The sequence below is a fragment of the Heptranchias perlo genome, chromosome 20, assembly GCF_035084215.1.
Source record: "Heptranchias perlo isolate sHepPer1 chromosome 20, sHepPer1.hap1, whole genome shotgun sequence".
Taxonomy (NCBI): domain Eukaryota; kingdom Metazoa; phylum Chordata; class Chondrichthyes; order Hexanchiformes; family Hexanchidae; genus Heptranchias; species Heptranchias perlo.
Window position 1 is genome coordinate 15,782,723 of NC_090344.1, and position 19,616 is coordinate 15,802,338.

The window sequence follows — 19,616 nt, forward strand, 5'->3', positions numbered from 1 at the left end:
AGCGGAACGTTGGAGTGCATGTCCACAGATCACAGAAGGTAGTAGAACAGGTAGATAAGGTGGTTGTGAAGTCACAAAGGATACTCTCCTTTATTTGCGAGGCATAGAATTAAAGAGCAGGGAGGTTATGGAAGAAATGTATGAAACAATAGTTAGGCCACAGCCAGAATACTGCGTACAGTTGTGGTCACACATTACAGGATAGGTGTGATTGCACTAGAGAGGGGACAGAGGACATTTACGAGAACGTTGCCAGAACTGGAGAATTTTAACGATGAGGATAGATTGGATAGGCTGGGGTTGTTTGCTTTGGAACTGATGAGGCTTTTGGGAGATTTAATTAAGGTGTATAAAATTATGACGGGCCTAGATAGAGTGGATAGCAAGAACCTATTTCCCTTAGCAGGGAGGTCAATAATCAGGGTACATAGATCTAAGATAATTGGTCGAAGGATTAGACGGGAGCGGAAGATTTAATTCCCAGCCAGAGGGCGGTGGGTGTCGGGAATTCACTGCCTGAATGGGTGGGAGAGGAGGAAACCCTCATCGCATTGAAAAATAAAAACTTCAACATGCACGTGAAGATCCGTAACCTACAAGATTAGTGACCATACGCTGGAAAGTGAGATGAGGCTCGGTACCGATTTTTCGGTAAGCACAGGCAAGATGTGCAGAATGGCTTCCTTCAGTGGCCTAACTTTCTATGATTCGATGATATGATTGCCGTCTGTCTCGGCATCGCGATAATATACACTCTACCATAAGTATACTTTAATCAAATTGGTGCTTTGTTTCACTGTGAGAGCGAAGAGACATAAGTGTGTAGACATTGGCTGCTGCAACTCGGTTGCACCTTTACTTTTCCTACGGTCTCAGTCCTCTTCTCCAGCCTTCTCTGCTGGTGTTGCAGGTTAGATCAGCCTTCGCCGTTCAAGGAAGCCTGAGAAGTCCATCAAGGGACGCACAGAGAGACATGAGACAGAGACAGGGAAAGATAGAGATATGCATGCAAATCAAATGAAGAGTATAAATGTCAGGTTTTGCAAACCAGAAGAATTTAAGTTACAAATTGGGAGAGATTCCTTCTCGGGTCTTGAAATCTTAGAAGAGAAGATTGGACGCCCGATTCAAAGCACCGGCCACGTTGAAGCATCTGGGAGAGAGGTAAATGTGGTCAATTAATTCCATTTAATGTATTTGAGCATTGAAGAGATCTTTGAAGAGTAGCGCTTCGAGCAGAATTCAAACCTCGGCAGGAAAACCACATCGGAGTTTTGAGACCACCGCTTCAACCTCTCGGCCATCCCAGCTGGAAACGGCATGTTCGTTCAAACAGGATTCCATTCAGAAACATGCAATTTCTGCACAAGTTAGCATTGGTGGTTCAGGGGTAGAATTCTCGCCTGCCACGCGGGAGACCCGGGTTCGATTCCCGGCCAATGCACGATTGTTTTGCATTCTGCACCAAGGAGGAACTTCGGAACAGGATTGTGTTTTTTGGTCCTTCCAGCCTGTTCCGCAACTCAATGAGATCATGGCTGAGTTGTGACCGAAGTCACTGTACCCGCCTTCGTCCCATAGTTCTCAATACCTTTGGTTAACAAAAATCTATAAATCACGGGTTTGAAATTAACAATTGAGCTTACATCAACTGCCGTTTGTGGAAGAGACTTCCACACTTCTACCTCCCTTTGCTTGTGGAAGTGTGTCCTAACTTCACTCCCGAAAGTCCTGACTCTAATGTTTAGTCTATGCCCCCAAGTCCAAGACACCCCAACGAGCGGAAATAGTTTCTTTGTAACTACCCCATCAGTTCCTCTTAATATCTTGATAATTTCGATCATATCAGCCTTTAATCTACTAAATTGCAAGGAATACAACCATAGTTTGTGTAATCTCTCCTCGTAATTTAACGCTTAGAGTCCAGGTATCATTCTAGTAAATCTACACTGCACTCCCTCCAAGGACGGTATATCCTTCCTAAGGTGCGGTGCCCAGAACTGAACACAGCACTCCAGGTGTGGTCCAACCAGAGCTTTGTTTCGATGTCGCATAATGTCTATTCCCTTGTATTCTCATCCTCTAAATATATAGGCCACCATTCCATTAGCCTTTTTGATTATTTCCTGTACCTGCCCATGACATGTTATTGATCTATGTACATGGACACCTAAGTTCCTGTGGAACTTCACAGTTTCGAATTATTCACCTTTTGTAAAGTATTCTGATCTATCATTGTGAAGTCCAAAGTGGATGACCTCACACTTGCCAAAATTGAAATCCATTTGCCACGGTTTTGGCCATTCATTTATTATATTAATGTCTCTCTGGAATGTTACGCTTTCATCTGCACTGCTCACAACGCTGCTCATTTTGGAGCCATCCACAAACTTCGATGTGTCGTTCTCGAACCCGTCATCTAATATTAATGAGAACGCCTGAACTGGGGGAATTCACATTCAGCATCAATCTCTTCATCATCCAGAGACATTTTATTTACTTTACATGTGTTGCGCCTTGGGAAACTCAGCACTCTGTCTTCTGGAGATCAAACATGCTCTGCATGTAATTCAATCCCACCAACAGCAATACTGAGAAGATGTCAGAAGCCAATTAGTGTCTTTTCACTCAAAGTTGTGGAATAGCAAGGCTCATCCGGGATTTGAACGCGGAATTTCTCGGACTTTAATGAACTGAAGCCCCAAAGCGAGAATCATGCATTTGAATCAACCAGGCGCTGTTACTTGCTGTGTGCAGCCAGTGACAAGTTTCGTTGTCTTCCAAAGCCGATCGGCCATCCTTTCAGACCTCTTCTGTGCATCCAATCTCGTTTTCCATTCCGGTGTGCACTAATATCAAGCTGTACACTAACTATTTCCTGTCGCCAATATTAGTTTCCCTTTACTAAATTGGTTTCGTCTGTGCGACTTTTATTATCAAGCAAGACGTTTCAGAATTAGTTGCTCTGAAACTACATTGCTTTGGAGGGCACTGAGAGGTGTCGATGAAAAGAGGGACCTTGGAGTGCATGTCCACAGATCCCTGAAGGTAAGAGGACACGTAGTTAAAGTGGTTAAAAAGGCATACAGGATACTCTCCTTTATTAGCTGACGCATAGAATGTAAGAGCATGGAGGTTATGGTAGAAATTTATAAAACAATGGTTCAGCCTCAGCAAGAAAGCAACATATAGTTGTGGTCACCACATTACAGGAAAGATGTGATTGCACTAAAGATGGTACAGAGGAGATTTACGACACTGTTGCCAGAACATGATAATTTTAGCTATGAGATTAGATTGGATAGGATGAGGTTGTTTGCTTTGGAGATGAGGAGGCTGTTGGCAGATTTTATTGAGGTGTATAAAATTATGACGGGCCGAGATTGAGTGGATAGCAAGGACCTATTTCCCTTAGCAGGGAGGTCAATAATCAGGGTACATCGATCTAAGGTAATTGGTAGAAGGATTAGAGGGGAGAGGAAGATTTTTTTCCGACCCAGTGGACGGTGGGGGTCGGGAAATTACTGCCCGAAAGGGTGGGAGATGCAGAAACCTTCATCGCATTGAAAAAATAAAAACTTCAATATGCATGTTAAGATCCGTTACTAAAAGTATTAGGTATGAAACGCTGGATCGTGAGATAAGGCTAGGTATCGATTTTTTCGGCCGGCACAAGCACGATGTGCAGAATGGTTTCCTTCTGTGGCCTAACTTTCTAGGATTCGATGATATGATTGCCGTCTGTCTCGGCATCGTGATAACATACACTCTCCCATAAGTATACTTCAATCAAGTTGGTGCTTTGTTTCACTGTGAGAGCAGAGACATAAGTGTGTAATCATTTGCTCCAGCAGCTGGGTTGCACCTTTATTTTCCTACCGTCTCAGTCCATTTTTTTACCCTCCTCTGCTGGTGTTGCAGGTTCGGTCAGCCTTCGCCGTTCAAGGAAGCCTGAGAAGTCCATCAGGGGTCACACAGAGAGACAAGAGACAGAGACAGGGAAATATAGAGAGATGCATGCAAAGAAAATAAAGAGTATAAATGTCAGGTTTTGAAAACTAGCGGAATTTAAGTTACAGATTGGGAAATATTGCTTCTCGGTCTTGAAATCTTGGAAGAGAAGATTGGACGCCCAATTAAAAGTACCGGCCACGTTGAAGTATCTCTCATGCTGGGACAGAGGTAAATGCGGTCAATTAATTCCAATTTATGTATTTGAGCATTGAAGAGATCTTTAAACCGGAGCACTGCGAGCCGAATTCAAACCAAGGCAGGAAAACTCTATTGGGGTTTTGAGACAACAGCTTGAACCACTCGTCCATCGCAGCTGGAAACGGCATGTTCATTCAGACAGGATTCCATTTAGAAACATGTAAATTCTTCACAACCCAGCATTGGTGGTTCAGGGGTAGAATTCTCGCCTGCCACGCGGGAGACCCGGGTTCGATTCCCGGCCAATGCATGATCGTTTTGCATTCTGCACCAAGGAGGAACTTCGGAACAGGAGTTTGGTCTTTGATCCTTCCAGCCTGTTCCGTAACTCAATGAGTTGTGACCGAACTCCCTGTCCCCGCTTTCCTCCCATATCTCTGAATACCTTTGGTTAACAAAAATCTATAAATCACGGGTTTGAAATTAACAATTGAGCTCGCATCAACTGCCGTTTGTGGAAGAGATTTCCACACTTCGACCTCCCTTTGCTTGTAGAAGTGTGTCCCAACTTCACTCCTGAAAGTCCTGACTCTAATGTGTCGGCTCTGCCCCCAAGTCCTCGACACCCCAACGAGCGGAAATAGTTTCTTTGTAACTACCCCATCAGTTCCTAATAATATCTTGATAATTTCGATCACATCAGCCTTTAATCTACTAAATTGCAGGGAATACAACCATAGTTTGTGTAATCTCTCCTCGTAATTTAACGCATCGGGCCCAGGCATCATTCTAGTAAATCTACACTGCACTCCCTCCAAGGACAGAATATCCTTCCGAAGGTGCGGTGCCCAGAACTGAACACAGTATTCCAGGTGTGGTCCAACCAGAGCTTTTTGCAGCTGTAGAATAATGTCTATTCCCTTGTATTCTCGTCCTCTAAATATATAGGCCACCATTCCATTATCTTTTTTTATTATTTCCTGTACCTGTCCATGACATGTTATTGATCTATGTACAGGGAAAACCTAAGTTCCTATGGAACGCCACAGTTTCCAATTTTTCACCTTTTGTAAAGTATTCTGATCTATCTTTGTGATGTCCAAAGTGGATGACCTCACACTTGCCAAAATTGAAATCCATTTGCCACGGTTTTGTCCATTCATTTATTATATTAATGTCTCTCTGGAATGTTATGCTTTCATCTACACTGCTTACATCGCTTCCCATTTTGGGTCCATCGGCAAACTTCGATATGTCGTTATCTATCCCGTCATCCAATATCAATTAGACCGCCTGACCTTGGGGAAATTCACATTCAGCATCAATCTCTTCATCATCTTGAGACATTTTATTTACTTTACATGTGTTGCCCAGGCATAGAATGTAAGAGCAGTGAGGTTGTTCTTGAAATGAATATAACACTAGTTAGGCCACAGCTGGAGTATTGCCTACAGTTGTGGTCACCACATTACAGGAAAGATGCGACTGCACGAGAAATGGTACAGATGTGATTTACGACGATGTTTAGAGGACTTGAGAATTTTAGCTATGAGAATAGATTGGATAGGCTGAGGGTGTTTTCTCTGGAACCGAGGAGGCTGAGGGGAGATTTAATTGAGGTGTACAAAATTATGACGGGCCTGGATAGAGTGGAAAGGAAGGACCTGTTTCACTTAGCAGGGAGGTCAATAAAAAGGGCGCATAGATTCAGGGTAATTGGTAGAGGATTAGAGTGGAGCAGAGGGGATTTTTTCCACCCAGCGGGTGGTGGGGGTATGGAACTCACTGCCTGAGAGGGTGGGAGAAGCAGAAACCCTCATCGGATTTAAAAAGCACTTCAATATGCACTTGAAGAGCCATAACCGACAAGACTACGGACCAAACGCTGGTAAGTCGGGAGATGCTGGATACCTCTTTTCCGGCCGGTACAAACACGATCGGCGGAATGGCCTCCACTGGCGTAAATTTTTCAGATTGTCTGATTCTCTGATATGATTGCCGTCTGTCTCGGCATGGTGATAACATACACTCTACCATAAGAATACTTGAATCAAATTGGTGATTTGATTCACTGTGAGAGCGACGATACATAAATGTGTAGACATTGGCTGCAGCAGCTGGGTTGCACCTTTACTTTTCCTACCGTCTCAGTCTTTCTTTAATCTTCTCTGCTGGTGTTGCAGGTTCGATCAGCCGTCGCCGTTCCATTTCACGCTCAGGCCTACCCGCACTCGTTACTGTCATGGCCTGAACACGTCTTTCGTGTTCTCACAGAAAATGCCACTTTTGCGAGCAGCTTGTCTGGACTGGACTGCACTGAGCTGGGACACTGGGAGTATTCAATTAATGAAATCAGTACTTCAAACAGAAAAAAATCTTCACTCACTCATCCTGATACATTAGGGTCTCATTAGAAGCCTAAAAAGCCCATCAGGCAACAACACAAGAGACAGAGATAGGGAGAGAAAGAGAAATGCATGCAAAGAAAATAAAGGTTTTCAATCGAATCATACAATCATAAAATGGTTACAGAACAGAAGGAGGCTATTCGGCCCATCGAGCCCGTGCCGGGTCATTTCAAGAGCAATCCAGTTAGTCCCATTCCCCCGCTCCTTCTGGTCGCTCTATATTTTTATGCCTTCAAGTATTTATCGAATTCCTTTTTAAAACCCACGATTCAATCTGCTTCCACCATCCTTTCAGGCAGTGCATTCCAGATTATAACTGCTCGCTGGGTAAAAAAGTGTTTCCTCATGTCGCCTTTGGTTCTTTTGCCAATCACCGTAAATCTGTGTCCTCTGGTTCTCGATCCTTCCGCCAATGGAAACAGGTTCTCTTTATTTACTTTATCTAAACCCTTCATGACTTTGAACACTTCTATCAAATCTCCTCTTAACGTTCTCTGCTCTAAGGAGAACAACCCCAGCACGGGGTAAATGCGATCAATCAGCTTCAATTCATTAATTTGAGCATTAAACAGCTCTTTAAACGTTACTGTGACATTATGGTAGCGTGGCCTCGCGGTCTAAAGTGTTCCATCAAATTTCTATGGAGGCGTGGGTTTGAATCCCACTGATGCTAGAATTTCTGGCAATGTTTATTTTGATCTGTTCACAGAAAACCCGATTGTCGTGCGATGGAGCAGAGGATGTGAAAGAAGCTAAAAGTGAAATGCAGATATTATTTTCATCAAGGGGACAGGACACGTTTCCACAGGTAAGCGTCTCTCACCTTAAGATTCTTTCCAGCAGAGTGGGACAGTTGATCAGAGTGACCGGGCTCTTGCGGCGCAATCAGTCAGTGCGTCGTCCTTATATGACTGCACAGGGTCGGGAAATGGCGAGGTTGTTAGTTGAGTCTCACCTAGATAAACGAATCTTTTTCCTTTTGAACATTTCGAACGGAGCAAAAGGAATAATTGAGGTGTTCCAAAATGCATCAATTATTTGTATCGCCACGTGGTTCCTCTTGTTGCAATAGCAGATGTGATATTTAGTGTTATCAGTTTACAGGAGGTAGACTGCGGAATTGGAGCCACGCACTATGATTTTGATCCATCTGTAAATTATGGGATTTAGCTTGAGCTTTAAACCAGCGCGTTCGACCGCTCAGCCACGATAATTTCCATCTTGCGATCTTCAGGAGCTACTTCTACAGCATAGAATTACTGCAAGCAAGAATTCTACCCCTGAAGCACCAATGCTCGCACGGCAGCCGGATGCATTTGTCCAGTTGGAAACCTGTCTGATGGAACATGCAGTCTGATAGAACCGGAAGTCCAGCAGATTGACTTTTGCGGTGAGCAGATGATGAGCCTCCTTCTTGAGAGTGTTTCGCCAATCCAGCTCAGAGTGGATTAAGCATTATAAATTCGGGTGGGACTGGAGCCACTTGTATAAGAGGAAGTGTAGGGGGTTGTTTCCCTTCCTTGAAGGGCATTAATGATCCTGTTGAGGTTTTGATGCAAAATTTCACTTCCCAGCGCCGAAATCACCGAACCCTGAGCTAAAATTCAACGATGGTGAGATTTGGACACACAACTTTTGCAGTGATTAGAAGAAGTCCCACGTGCTACCCATGGCGCCACAAATCGGCTATCGATTAGGTTATTTCACGTTACCCATATGCTGCTTTGGAACTTTTGCTGCGGTGCAGTAAGTGGTTCAAAATCTCAGTGGAGATTCAAAGCAGCTCCTGAGAAAGCGACACAGCGACGGTTTGTGCAATGCATAGTCCTCTCTCTCTCTCCCATTTGCTCACTCTCGCTTTCCATCTTGAGCTCTCACTCTCCCCGTTTATCTCATGAGCGCTGGAATACCAAGGGGTGGAAGTTATGTTAAAGCTGCACAGACCTCTGGCAAGACCCCATCTGGAGGACAGCATTCAATTCTGGGCACCCCACCTCAGGAAGGATGTATGAACCTGGATGTTCGAGGGGCTGAATGGCCTACTCATGTTCCTATGTTCCAATAAATGAAAGAATAATTCAAGTATGGAGACCCGAATGTATCAGGATGAGTGAGTGAAGAATGTTTTCTGTTTGAAGTACTGATTTCATTCATTGAATGCTCCCAGTGTCCCAGCTCAGTGCAGTCCAGTCCAGACAAGCTGCTCGCAAAAGTGGCATTTTCTGTGAGAACACGAAAGACGTGTTCAGGCCATGAAAGTACCGAGTGCGGATAGGCCTGCGCGTGAAATGGAAAATTGAGGTGAAATACTCCCACAAGCAGCGGATGTCTCTGTTTCCATTTCCAAAATACACGCACGCACGGGCCGAATCGATGCAGCTCCTGGGAAATCTGTGAGGCGACGCAGGGCTGCCGTGGATCATTTGAAGCAACTGGCACACACAAGATTCGGCCCGTTTCACGTGGAATCTCCTGTTTCTGAATCTTCTTTCCTTCCTGCTTCCTCTGCACCTCCAGCTGCCAGTTGAATTAGATGCTTGATGCAAACACAGCGAATACATGAAACCCATCTTGACCTGGTCAGCAGGGAGAGGGAAAGGATGGTGCTGGCCATTGAGAAGGGATGGATTTTGCACATACAGGGAAAAATAGACGCAAAGGTCTCATCTCCCTCCTTCTTTGCTTTGCGGAATATCTTAGCATTCAGAGATGATCTCACTGCCCCCCAGGCCCATGATCCCCACTCGCACTCTCCTTCCAATCTCAAACACTTGGCTTAGGTTTGAAATTGTATATGTTTTCACACTGGGATTTAATTTGCAGAAAGCGATGCTGTGATAACCCGGGGCTATTGAGGAGATGCAGTGCAAGAAGATATATAAAGGGCTAATTATAATAATGACTGTTCTCACACTGTGAGCTACAGTTAAAGGCTGACAACATTTAAAGTCTCATGCAGCAGGTCCGGGCCCAAATCTTTCACGTGGCATCTCCTTCTGCTTCTGTCACTCCGTTTCCTCCACGGAGAGTTCATTTGGAATTCCTGTGCGGCTGCATTGCGCATTTTCCAGAACTGCTTCGAGCGCAATTCGCTCCAGTCCATCAATTGCAGATATTAGTTTCATTAAGGGGAGAGGACACCTTTTCACAGGCAAGGGCTGTTCATCCTATTGTTTTTCTGCCAGATTAGGGCAGATGATCAAAGTAACCGGATTGGGTGAACTGTCCGTACAGGTGCCTGGTGGGCTCGTGGTTATGATTCGGCGCTTACACTGATATAATTAATTACATGAAACCAAATAAACTCTACGAAAAGAGGAATATTTCTGTAAACACCATTAACCAACCTAGAACATTTTGTTGTAGACTGAAAGAAACCCTAACATGGTTACCGAGTGACACTCATAAGTTTAATAATGATTTGTTTTGTTTGTGAAACGCTTTTCCGACTGCATTTTAGGAGACTGTTTGGAAATGTTCAGTGTGTATGAGACCAGGAGTTTGGTGCAGCCGTTGTTAAATTGAACAGGAACAGCCAATTGTCGACCTATCAACACAGGAGAAGAAACTCGCCCCTGGAGGTACATCTGGAGCAAGTTCCAAAAGAATGAAAAAATTCTGCCCGGGATCGAATCGGGGGCTTTTTGCGTGTGAGGCAAACGTAATAATCGCGATAATACCGAAACCGCAACACGGTAAGTATTTTTAAAAATGCTCAGTGTTTATCACACCAGTAACCTGGTGCAACCGCTGATCAATTTCACATTAGCGGTGCTTTGTATCAAACAGAAGTTAGCAGCAAAAAGTGTTATTAATGGAAATAGTGGGACTGAGAAATGCTTAAACAACCGGCACTCTATAAAACAGAACTCCAATTATCGGTTTAAATAAAATCCTGAACTGACAGAGCGGAGGGCAATTAAAGATTGAATTATATCGCAATTCACTGAATCCAAACAACGTTTAAAGAAGTGAATCTCTCAGGAGTAGGATTCCTGCGCTTTTGGTGAGGAAGTGTGGTTGGCTGCTGCTTTCGTCCCCTGCACTCCCAGAAGCGCGGTGGTGGTCAGTACCGATCGCCATCCATATGGATTTCGGATCCACAAGTTTCCTGTGGAGCTGGTGGCAGAACTGCAGCATCTGACTTCAGATCCGAAGACTAAGTGTTTGAATGACGTTGGGTCGCAGCATTTTCACTGCGGCTCAGGGCTCTGCGACTGATTTTATGTCGGGACAGTGTTTGAGGGATTGGCTGTTCAGCATTTGCGCAGTAAAGCAAAATTACATTTCATACATCAATGTTTTTTTTTCTGTTACTTTCTGTTTAGACCCTTTCCAGTTTTAAATGGAAACAGATATCAGTATTTAAGGGATGTGCTGAGCAATGTTTGTGGAATCAGTGTAATTAAATTTGATACCTCAATGTTGTTTTTTTATTTAACTTTCTATTTACACCTTCTCCAGTTTTACATAGAAACAGGTATCAATGTTTGGAGGGTGTGGTGTGCAAAGTTTGTGTAATCAGCATAATTCAGTGTAATACAATGAATGGCTTTTTCTGTTACTTTCTATTTAGACCCTCTCCAGTTTTATATAGAAACAGGTCTCAATTTTTAAGGGCTGTGGTGTGCAATGTTTATGGAATCAGCGTAATTAAATTTGCTTATTTAGTCTATTCCGTCTCCAGCCCAAACTCTTGTCGTTAGATTTGTAACTTCACCGAGTTCAAACTGGGATAAATCCACCGTCCAGCCACTCGGCAATCATAAATTTTAATTGAACTTTACTCTGGCCCAGAGTCACCCGCTGTAATCCAGTCTTTCTCGGGCACATTAACATCATAACCACTGGTTTAAAAGAGAAAACTGCCGTCCGTTTCACTGGAAGTGCAAGAGACAACTTTGTGGACACCGGCTCGTTGGACCTTCTCATTTCAACTCATCTCATTTTCAGCAAACCAGAACGTTACTGAAATAGAGGATGGTGAATAACAGCTCGAAAAATCAATGTTGTCTATCATTGGGTGACTGAGTCTTCCAACATACAGACATACAGACATTTCGGGGTAAGGGGAGTTTGAAGTTCAGAAATAACACAGCACAGATTTTCACTCGTGCAAGCTGCACACCCTTTATTTTGGAAAAGTAAACTGATGGTAAGACCGCTGTTACATTGATCACTACAAGCTGAAGCTTTCGCTCGGTGAATTAATGGTTCAGTGCGCAAGACGTCGTGTTTCTATAGCGCAATTGGTTCCTGTTAATTATTAATGGTTGGTGGTTCAATTCCACTCACAGAGGGTGACTGTTACCTTAGCATTCATTGTCTCGCATTGCCGGGTTTCTAAAGTGCTGCTATCAGCTGAGCACGGCTGATATTCCAACATTTCGCCTGCGGTCGGAGAGCAGGCACACGAACAATAAATAAAAAACCGAGATTGGCTTCAAGGTAATCAGAATTCTTCGTGACAGACCAGATCCGAAGAGAATGCTCACGGTTTGCTGGAGAGCAGTCTCGCTGTGACGTGGATATTTCTGCAGTGAGCGAGAGGCAAACTGTTTCCCATTTTTCCGTGATGAATGTCACTCCCCTTACTTTGGAAAAGTAAAATGGTATTCACATTCCGACAGGTTTCAGTTGATTTGTGAGGGATTATTAAAGGATCCTGCAGAGCTGCCTCCGTTAACAACAGCAGTTCTGAGCCGCATCTCAGAAGCAGCAACAATCCCATCAGTTTTTTGCTGTTCCCCAGCTCCCGGAGTGAGCGAGACAGTGACAGCAGCACCATTCAGGCCGCCTGTCCGGCCCTGCCCTCTCCAATCACCGGCTGCCGATGGAAAGCAGCGAATGCAGTCTCAGACCGAGCATTATTGCCCTTCCCTGGGAAACTGGATACCACGGCCCGACCAAACGTCCCCATACACCGAGCACAGGCAGAGGAAACTCCGGGGAGTTTATATACTGATCACTCGGCCTTCCAGCAGGATTTAGCGAGAATCAGAGAGAGTGAAACTGCCATTGGGCCTCACTGAGAAAATCGGGGTCAGTAAATTAGAGATTCTGGAGTCAGGATGAGCCAGCGGTTGAGGTCGCTGTATTCAGATCGCAGTTTCCCTGGTGTTGTGGTTTTGAATCCTCAATCTTCACATTCAGTCCTTTGCTTGTACGAAATTCTTTCTTGTGCCTTAGGCTGGAGGTGTTTTTTTTCTGCACAGTTGATTTGCTACTTCCAGAAAACCAACCCGACATCCGTCCCCGGCAGGTTTGTTTTTATTGGTTGTAAGAATGTGTAGTGTTTGGGGTCAGTAGAACACGGCCCGTGGAATCAATCCATTGTGGCATTGACCAGTTGTTCCAATACCTTTGCCACGAGACTCATCTGGCGAAATGGAAATCCAGATGTGGCTCATTGCAATTGCGATTATTAAATAAAAATGAGTCATGGACACGGTCTTTAGGCCTATGGTCTCAATACTCATATTCGCATGTGGACTTTAAACTTTTTGTGTGTTGTTGATAAAATGGTGAAAAGCAGAGAGCGAATGTTTTTGATCGTTGTGAGTCCTTTACTTCCTCGGTTACTGAATGGTGGGAGATGTTTGTTATGAAACATACACATATGAAGTACATCTCACTGTATATTGTGCGTGTGCAAGATGTTTTCTGCTAAAATTCGTTCATGTGACTTAAACAATGCCACATTAGCCACACCTGCGGCTAGTCAGCAATTTCTCTTGGACAACACTGACATAGAGCATGGCCGAGTGCACTGAGTCCGGACATTGATGCTTCAGGACTGTCAGGGTGGGATTCGATTTTCGTCTCTAACAAAACTTCCATAGCAACGGAAAGAATGGCGGCTGCTGTTGCATAAACATCACAGTCAAACAAACACACACTCTTTGTATCTACTCACTTGAGGGTGTACAAGAGTGGGGGGCACTAGTTAATGTACTTTAACTGAGGCGGCACTAGTTGGGGTTGTATGATAGAGTGGAGCAGCCGTTGCCCTTCTGTATTACGAAGGTGGGAATCCAGACTACTTGTATCACAAGCACGGAACATTTTTAACCAAGTCCTAAAATACCGCCTGTAAAATGAGAAAGGGTGACAATTCAACACAGGGAAAACACAGCAAACTCATTTATGTTTAGACTGTCACTTGTTAACCAAGGTGGAAAGCCAACAAAGTGGAGCATTGTTCAGGGATGTCCTGTTCATAATAGGCTGGAAAAAGCCAATCCGGCAAATTATTACCCCATCAGTCTGCACTCAATCATCAGCAAAGTGATGGAAGGTGTCGTCGACAGTGCTATCAAGCGGCACTTACTCACCAATAACCTGCTCACCGATGCTCAGTTTGGGTTTCGCCAGGACCACTAGGCGACAGACCTCATTGCAGCCTTGGTCCAAATCTGGACAAAAGAGCTAAATTCCGGAGGTGAGGTGAGAGCAACTGCCCTTGACATCAAGGCACCCTTTGACCGATGTGTCTTCAAGGAGCCCTAGGAAATTTGAAGTCAACGAGAATCAGGGGGAAAACTCTCCAGTGGCTGGAATCTTACCTGGCGCCAAGTAAGATGGTAGTGGTTGTTGGAGGCAAATCATCTCCGCCCCAGGACATCACTGCAGGAGTTCCTCAGGGCGGTGTCGGACGCCCAACCACCGTCAGCTGCTTTATCAATAGCCTTTCCTCCATCATAAGGTCAGAAATGGGGATGTTCGCTGATGATTGCACAGTGTACATTTCCATTCGCAATCCCCCTACTAATGAAGCAGTACGTGCCCGCGTGCAGCAAAACCTGGACAACATTCAGCCTTGGGCTGATGAGTGGCAAGTAACATTCAAGTGCCAGGCAATGACCAACTCTAACAAGAGAAAACCTAACCAACTCCCCTTGACATTCAACGGCATTACCATCGCCGAATTCCCCGCCATCAACAGCCTGGGGGTCACCATTGACCAGAAACATAACTGGACCAGCTACATAAATACTGTGGCGACAAGAGCAGGTCAGAGGCCGGGTATTGTGCGGCGAGTGACTCATCTCCTGACTCCCCAAAGTCTTTCTACTATCTACAATGTACAAGTCAGGAGTGTGACGGAATACCCTTCACTTGCCTGGATGTGTGCAGCTCCAGCTTCAATCAAGAAGCTCGACATCATCCAGGACAAAGCAGCCCGCTTGATTGGCACCCCATCCACCACCCTAAACATTCACCCCCTTCACCACCAGCGCACCGTGGCTGCAGTGTGTGCCATCTACAGGATGCACTGCAGCAATTCGCCAAGGCTTCATCGACAGCACCACCCAAATCCGCGACCTCTATCACCTAGAAAGTCAAGGGCATATGGCACATAGGAACAACACCACCTGCATGTTCCCCTCCAAGTCACACACCATCCTGCCTAGGAAATATATCGCCGTACCTTCATTGTCGCTGGGTCAAAATCCTGGAACTCCCTTCCTAACAGCACTGTGGGAGAACCTTCACCACACGGACTTTAGCGGTTCAAGGAGCTGGATCACCACCACCTTCTCAAGCACAATTAGGGATGGCCAATAAATGCTGGCCTTGCCAGCGACGCTCAAATCTCATAGAATCGTAGAATGTTTACAGCACGGAAGGAGGCCATTCGGCTCCACGCAATCGTAATCCAGCTAGTCTCACTCTCCCGCCCTTTCCCTGTAGCCCTGCATTTTTTTCCTTTCAAGCAATTATCCAGTTGCCTTTGAATCTGCCTTCACCACCCCCTCGGGCAGTGCATTTCAGATCCTAACCATTCGCTATTTAAAAACGTTTTTCCTCATGTCACCTTTGGTTCTTTTGCCAATCACCTGAAATCTATGTCCTCTGGTTCTCGACCCTTCTACCATTGGGAACAGTTTCTCTCTATCTATTCTGTCTAGACCCATCATGATTTTGAATTCCTCTATCAAATCTCCCCGCAACCTTCTCTGTTCCAACGAGAACAACCCCAGCTTCTCCAGTCTGTCCAAGTAACTAAATTCCCTCATCCCTGCAATCATTCTAGTAAATCTCTCCTGCACCCTCTGTAAGGCCTTCACATCTTTCGTGAACTGCGGTGCACAGAACCGGACACAATACCATAGTTGTGGCCGAAACAGTGTTTTATAAAGGTTCATCATGACTTCCATACTTTTTTACTGGATGCCTCTATTTATGAAGTCCAGGATCCCGTATACCTTTTCAACCGCATTCTCAACCTGCTCTGAAGCCTTCAACGATTTGTGCACATAAACCACCAGATCTCTCTGGGCCTATACCCATTTTGGAGTTGCGCCCTTTAGTTTATATTGCCTCTCCTGATTCTTCCTACCGAAATGTATCATGTCGCATTTTTTGTGTTAAATTTCATCTGCCACTTGTCCGCCCATGACACAGGCCAATATATAACCTCTTGAAGTCTGTCACCATCCTTCACACTGTTCACTACCCTTCCAAGTTTTGTGTCATCTGCAAATTTTGAAATTGTGCACTGCACAAGCAAGTCCAAGTCATTAATATAAATCAAGAAAAGCAGTGGTCCCAGCATTGACACCTGGGGAACACCATTGGACTCCTCCCTCCAGTCAAAAAAACAACCAATCACCACTACTCTCTGCTTCCTGTCCCTCAGCCAATTCTGCATCCATGTTTCTACTGCCCCCTTTGACCCATGGACCTCAATCTTACTGATAAGCCTACCGTGCTTCAATTTATCAAACACCTTTTGAAAGTCCATATGCACCACATCAACTGCGTTGCCTTCATCTACCCTCTCTGTTAACTCAACAAAAAAACTCAATCATGTTAGTTAAACACGATTTGCCTTCAACAAACCCATGCCGGCTTTCCCAAATCAATCCACAGTCGTCCAAGCGTCTGTTAATTCTGTCCCGGATTATCGTTTCTAAAAGTTCCCCCACCATTGAGGTTAAACTGACTGGCATATAGATGCTGGCTTTATCCTTACATCCTTTTTTGAACAAGGATGTAACGTTTGCAATTCTCCAGTCCTCGAGCACCACCCCCGTATCTGTGGATGTTTGTAAGATTATGGTCAGTACCTCCTGCTATTTCCACCCTTCCTTCCCTCAGCAGCCTACGATGCATCCCATCCGGACCGGGTGACTTAACTACTTTAAGTACAGCTCGCCTTCCAAGTACCTCTTCTTTATCAATGTTTAGCCCATTCAGGATCTCAACTGTATTTACCTTTACCGAGACTCTGGCAGCATCTTCTTCCTTGGTAAAGACGTATACAATGTATTCATATAATATCTCTGCCATCCTCTCTGCCTCCATGAATAGCTCTCCTTTATGGTCCCTTATCAGAGTACGGCTCCTACTGCCCGTTTAATGTTTACATGCCAGTTTATGTTGGCCGCCAGTTTATTCTCACACTCTCTCTTTGCCCGTCATTTCCTTTTTCACTTCCCCTCTGAACTTTCTATATTCAGCCTGGTGAATGAATGAATGAAAAACATGTTGGATTTCCGTCAGTCTGAAACAGAAAGTTATTGGTTGATCAATGGCGATTTGAACAACTATTCGTCTTTTTACTGAGTTTAATGAGTTTTGCGAAATTAATACAACAAACTATTTTGTAAAACTTAATCCCCTGAATGGGACCCGGCCCCGTCTCCCAGCACTGAGAACATTTGAAGACGGCAACTATCTTCCGAGCATTTCGTATAACCGTTTGCACAGCAGAGTTTCCGTAGTGTAGTGGCTATCACGTTCGCCTCACACGCGAAAGGTCCCCGGTTCGAAACCGAGCGGAAACATTTTCAAAACGTCATCCACTCAAAATCAATAAATATGAAAACACGCAAGATTTCACTCTGTCGTGAAATATGAATAAAATACAGAACCGGTATATTTTCCTTTCTCTGTCCAGTTCTGCACACACTCAAACATTACACAGATACCGAAAATATCTCTCCCTCACTTCAGTTTCCTGCCCTGCCTGTGCAGAAATCTCCTCTCAAAGCTACTCATTGCGACTGGTTTTAGTTGATTTGTGAGAGATTTTTAAAGGACCCTGAAGAGCTGCCTCGGTTAATAACTATAGTTCTAAACAGCATGGCAGCCGCGGCAACAAACACATCCGTTTTTCGAAGTTCGATGTTCCCCAGCTCCCGGATTGAGTGAGACCACGACAGCAACGACATTCAGGCCGCCTGTCCGGCCCCGCTCCCTCCAATCGCAGGTTGCTGGCGGAAGGCCGCAAATACCGCCTCAGACAGCGCAATACTGCCGATCCCTGGGAAACAATATACTACCGAAGCTTTGACAACACATCGCAGGCATCATTTTTCCCGCAAACACAGATACTTGCCAGCTGTTTCAAAGTTTATTGCCTGAACAAGGATTTGATTTCTGCACACTCAAATCACGAGCCGCTTATAGAAATCTCAGAGTCTACCGACTGAGCGACCCAGGCTCAATATACGAAAAAGATCCATTGTACAAATTTATGGTAGGACTCTGAATTATCCTTCGTGAACGTCGAACTCAGTTGAAGATCCCTTTTATAAAATTCTCAGTAACGTGTTGAGGAGAATCCTTGTTTCTGTTGAACATGATGTAAGAAACATGGACAGTGAACTCGTGAGTTTACAATTCTTCTTGTTTGTGCCAAATGTCTTCTCATTCGTTAGCACCAATTAAAATAACACTTTATCCAGTGGCTCAAAAGCTAAACTTGCCCCACACGGGAGTTGGAAAAGGCCTCTCGACCTTTCATGTATTAACATCTGTAAGCTGAATAATTTCATCCGTTACACAGTGACACCAGGCAACAGATTTCCCTTCCAAATTTTCCCCACACGAAACTTCCAACCGATGAATATCCGCTGAACGAAAAGAAGAATTGTGTGTTTGGTTCTTCAGATTTAAAGATTTCGTACCGGCGCCTTTGCCATATCAGCTGACGCTAATCGCCCCCTCTGCCCCTGTAAACAAGTAAACTCGCACCGACTGTTGTAAGACGGGAGTCCAGAGGAACCCAAGTGCCCACATGGGAACACTAAGAAGCAGATGCGTGACGGAACATACCAGTTGTACCTTGAACTCCCGTCAAAATGTTCGGAGTAAAATGTTCGACTGTTCTCGGTGAGGCTGAAACTCACAACCTGGGCATTTCTGAAGCTGATAAAAGTGCCGCACGCTGACCGCTTGCGCTACAAGAGCTTCGAGATCTTTCTCCGATTTCTCCAAGAAGCCTCCAATCAAGATGCACTTCGATAAATATCCGCAGTGGCCTTTAAAAGCCATGGAATCTGAAACAAAACCCCAGAAGATAAGAACTTTTAATTATATTATTATTAACTAAGGGACAATTTTTGATGGTACTTTAAGGAGGATTTGGGGAAAGTGTGAGACGAAACTGGGAAACTCTCCCTGGGATGTCGTTTATTGAAGAGATGGGCGTTATTTCATTTGAAAACCGAGGCTCGGAACTTTCTGATGGAGAAGTGTAACAGAAGATTGTGGTTCGTGACAGTTGCCGGTGAGATCGAGAGGAGACGGAGAAAAGTCAAAGTCACAGCTGTGACAGCTCAAGTGCTCCGCTTATCTGTAATATTGAAAAAGTAATGTACAATACGGGGCAAACCGAATTGGTATCGCTTGTCAAAAATATTAAAAGACACGGGGTCAAACGCGGATTTGTGAAGAGGGAATGGTTTTAACCCCCAAAGCGAAATCATTCCACATGAATCTGAAGTGTCTTGGGGAAAACGGCAGTGCGAACCGTTACGTTCGTGTCATGACTTGAAAGACCCACCAATTACCGACAGTATCTTTGAACGAGTTGTGTCAGCAAAATCGTGATTGAAGCCGCTTTGCGTTTGTCAAACGTGTAGGGGACGATATTGGGATTGAAAAAGGTCGATTTCAATTATTTGAAATATCACTATACGTCATGACCCGAAAATCGACTGTAAAATCGAGTTTTTCCTATCAGTCCTGAATTGAAGGGAAAGGCGCACCAATCAGATCAGGGAAACGAAGAGCAGAATAGGTGAATGAAACTTGCACGATTGA

At 44.6% G+C, this 19,616-nt stretch overlaps 3 non-coding genes across 3 annotated transcripts; all 3 read left to right on the plus strand.

Annotated features, from left to right (window-relative positions):
* The first annotated feature begins 1,373 nt into the window (after window positions 1–1,373).
* Window positions 1,374–1,444, plus strand: trnag-gcc (transfer RNA glycine (anticodon GCC)). The gene has a single exon. It is a non-coding gene; the product is annotated as a tRNA-Gly (tRNA).
* Window positions 1,445–4,391: 2,947 nt separating this feature from the next.
* Window positions 4,392–4,462, plus strand: trnag-gcc (transfer RNA glycine (anticodon GCC)). The gene has a single exon. It is a non-coding gene; the product is annotated as a tRNA-Gly (tRNA).
* A 12,818-nt stretch (window positions 4,463–17,280) lies between these two features.
* Window positions 17,281–17,353, plus strand: trnav-cac (transfer RNA valine (anticodon CAC)). Its single transcript has one exon. It is a non-coding gene; the product is annotated as a tRNA-Val (tRNA).
* The last annotated feature ends 2,263 nt before the right edge of the window (window positions 17,354–19,616 follow it).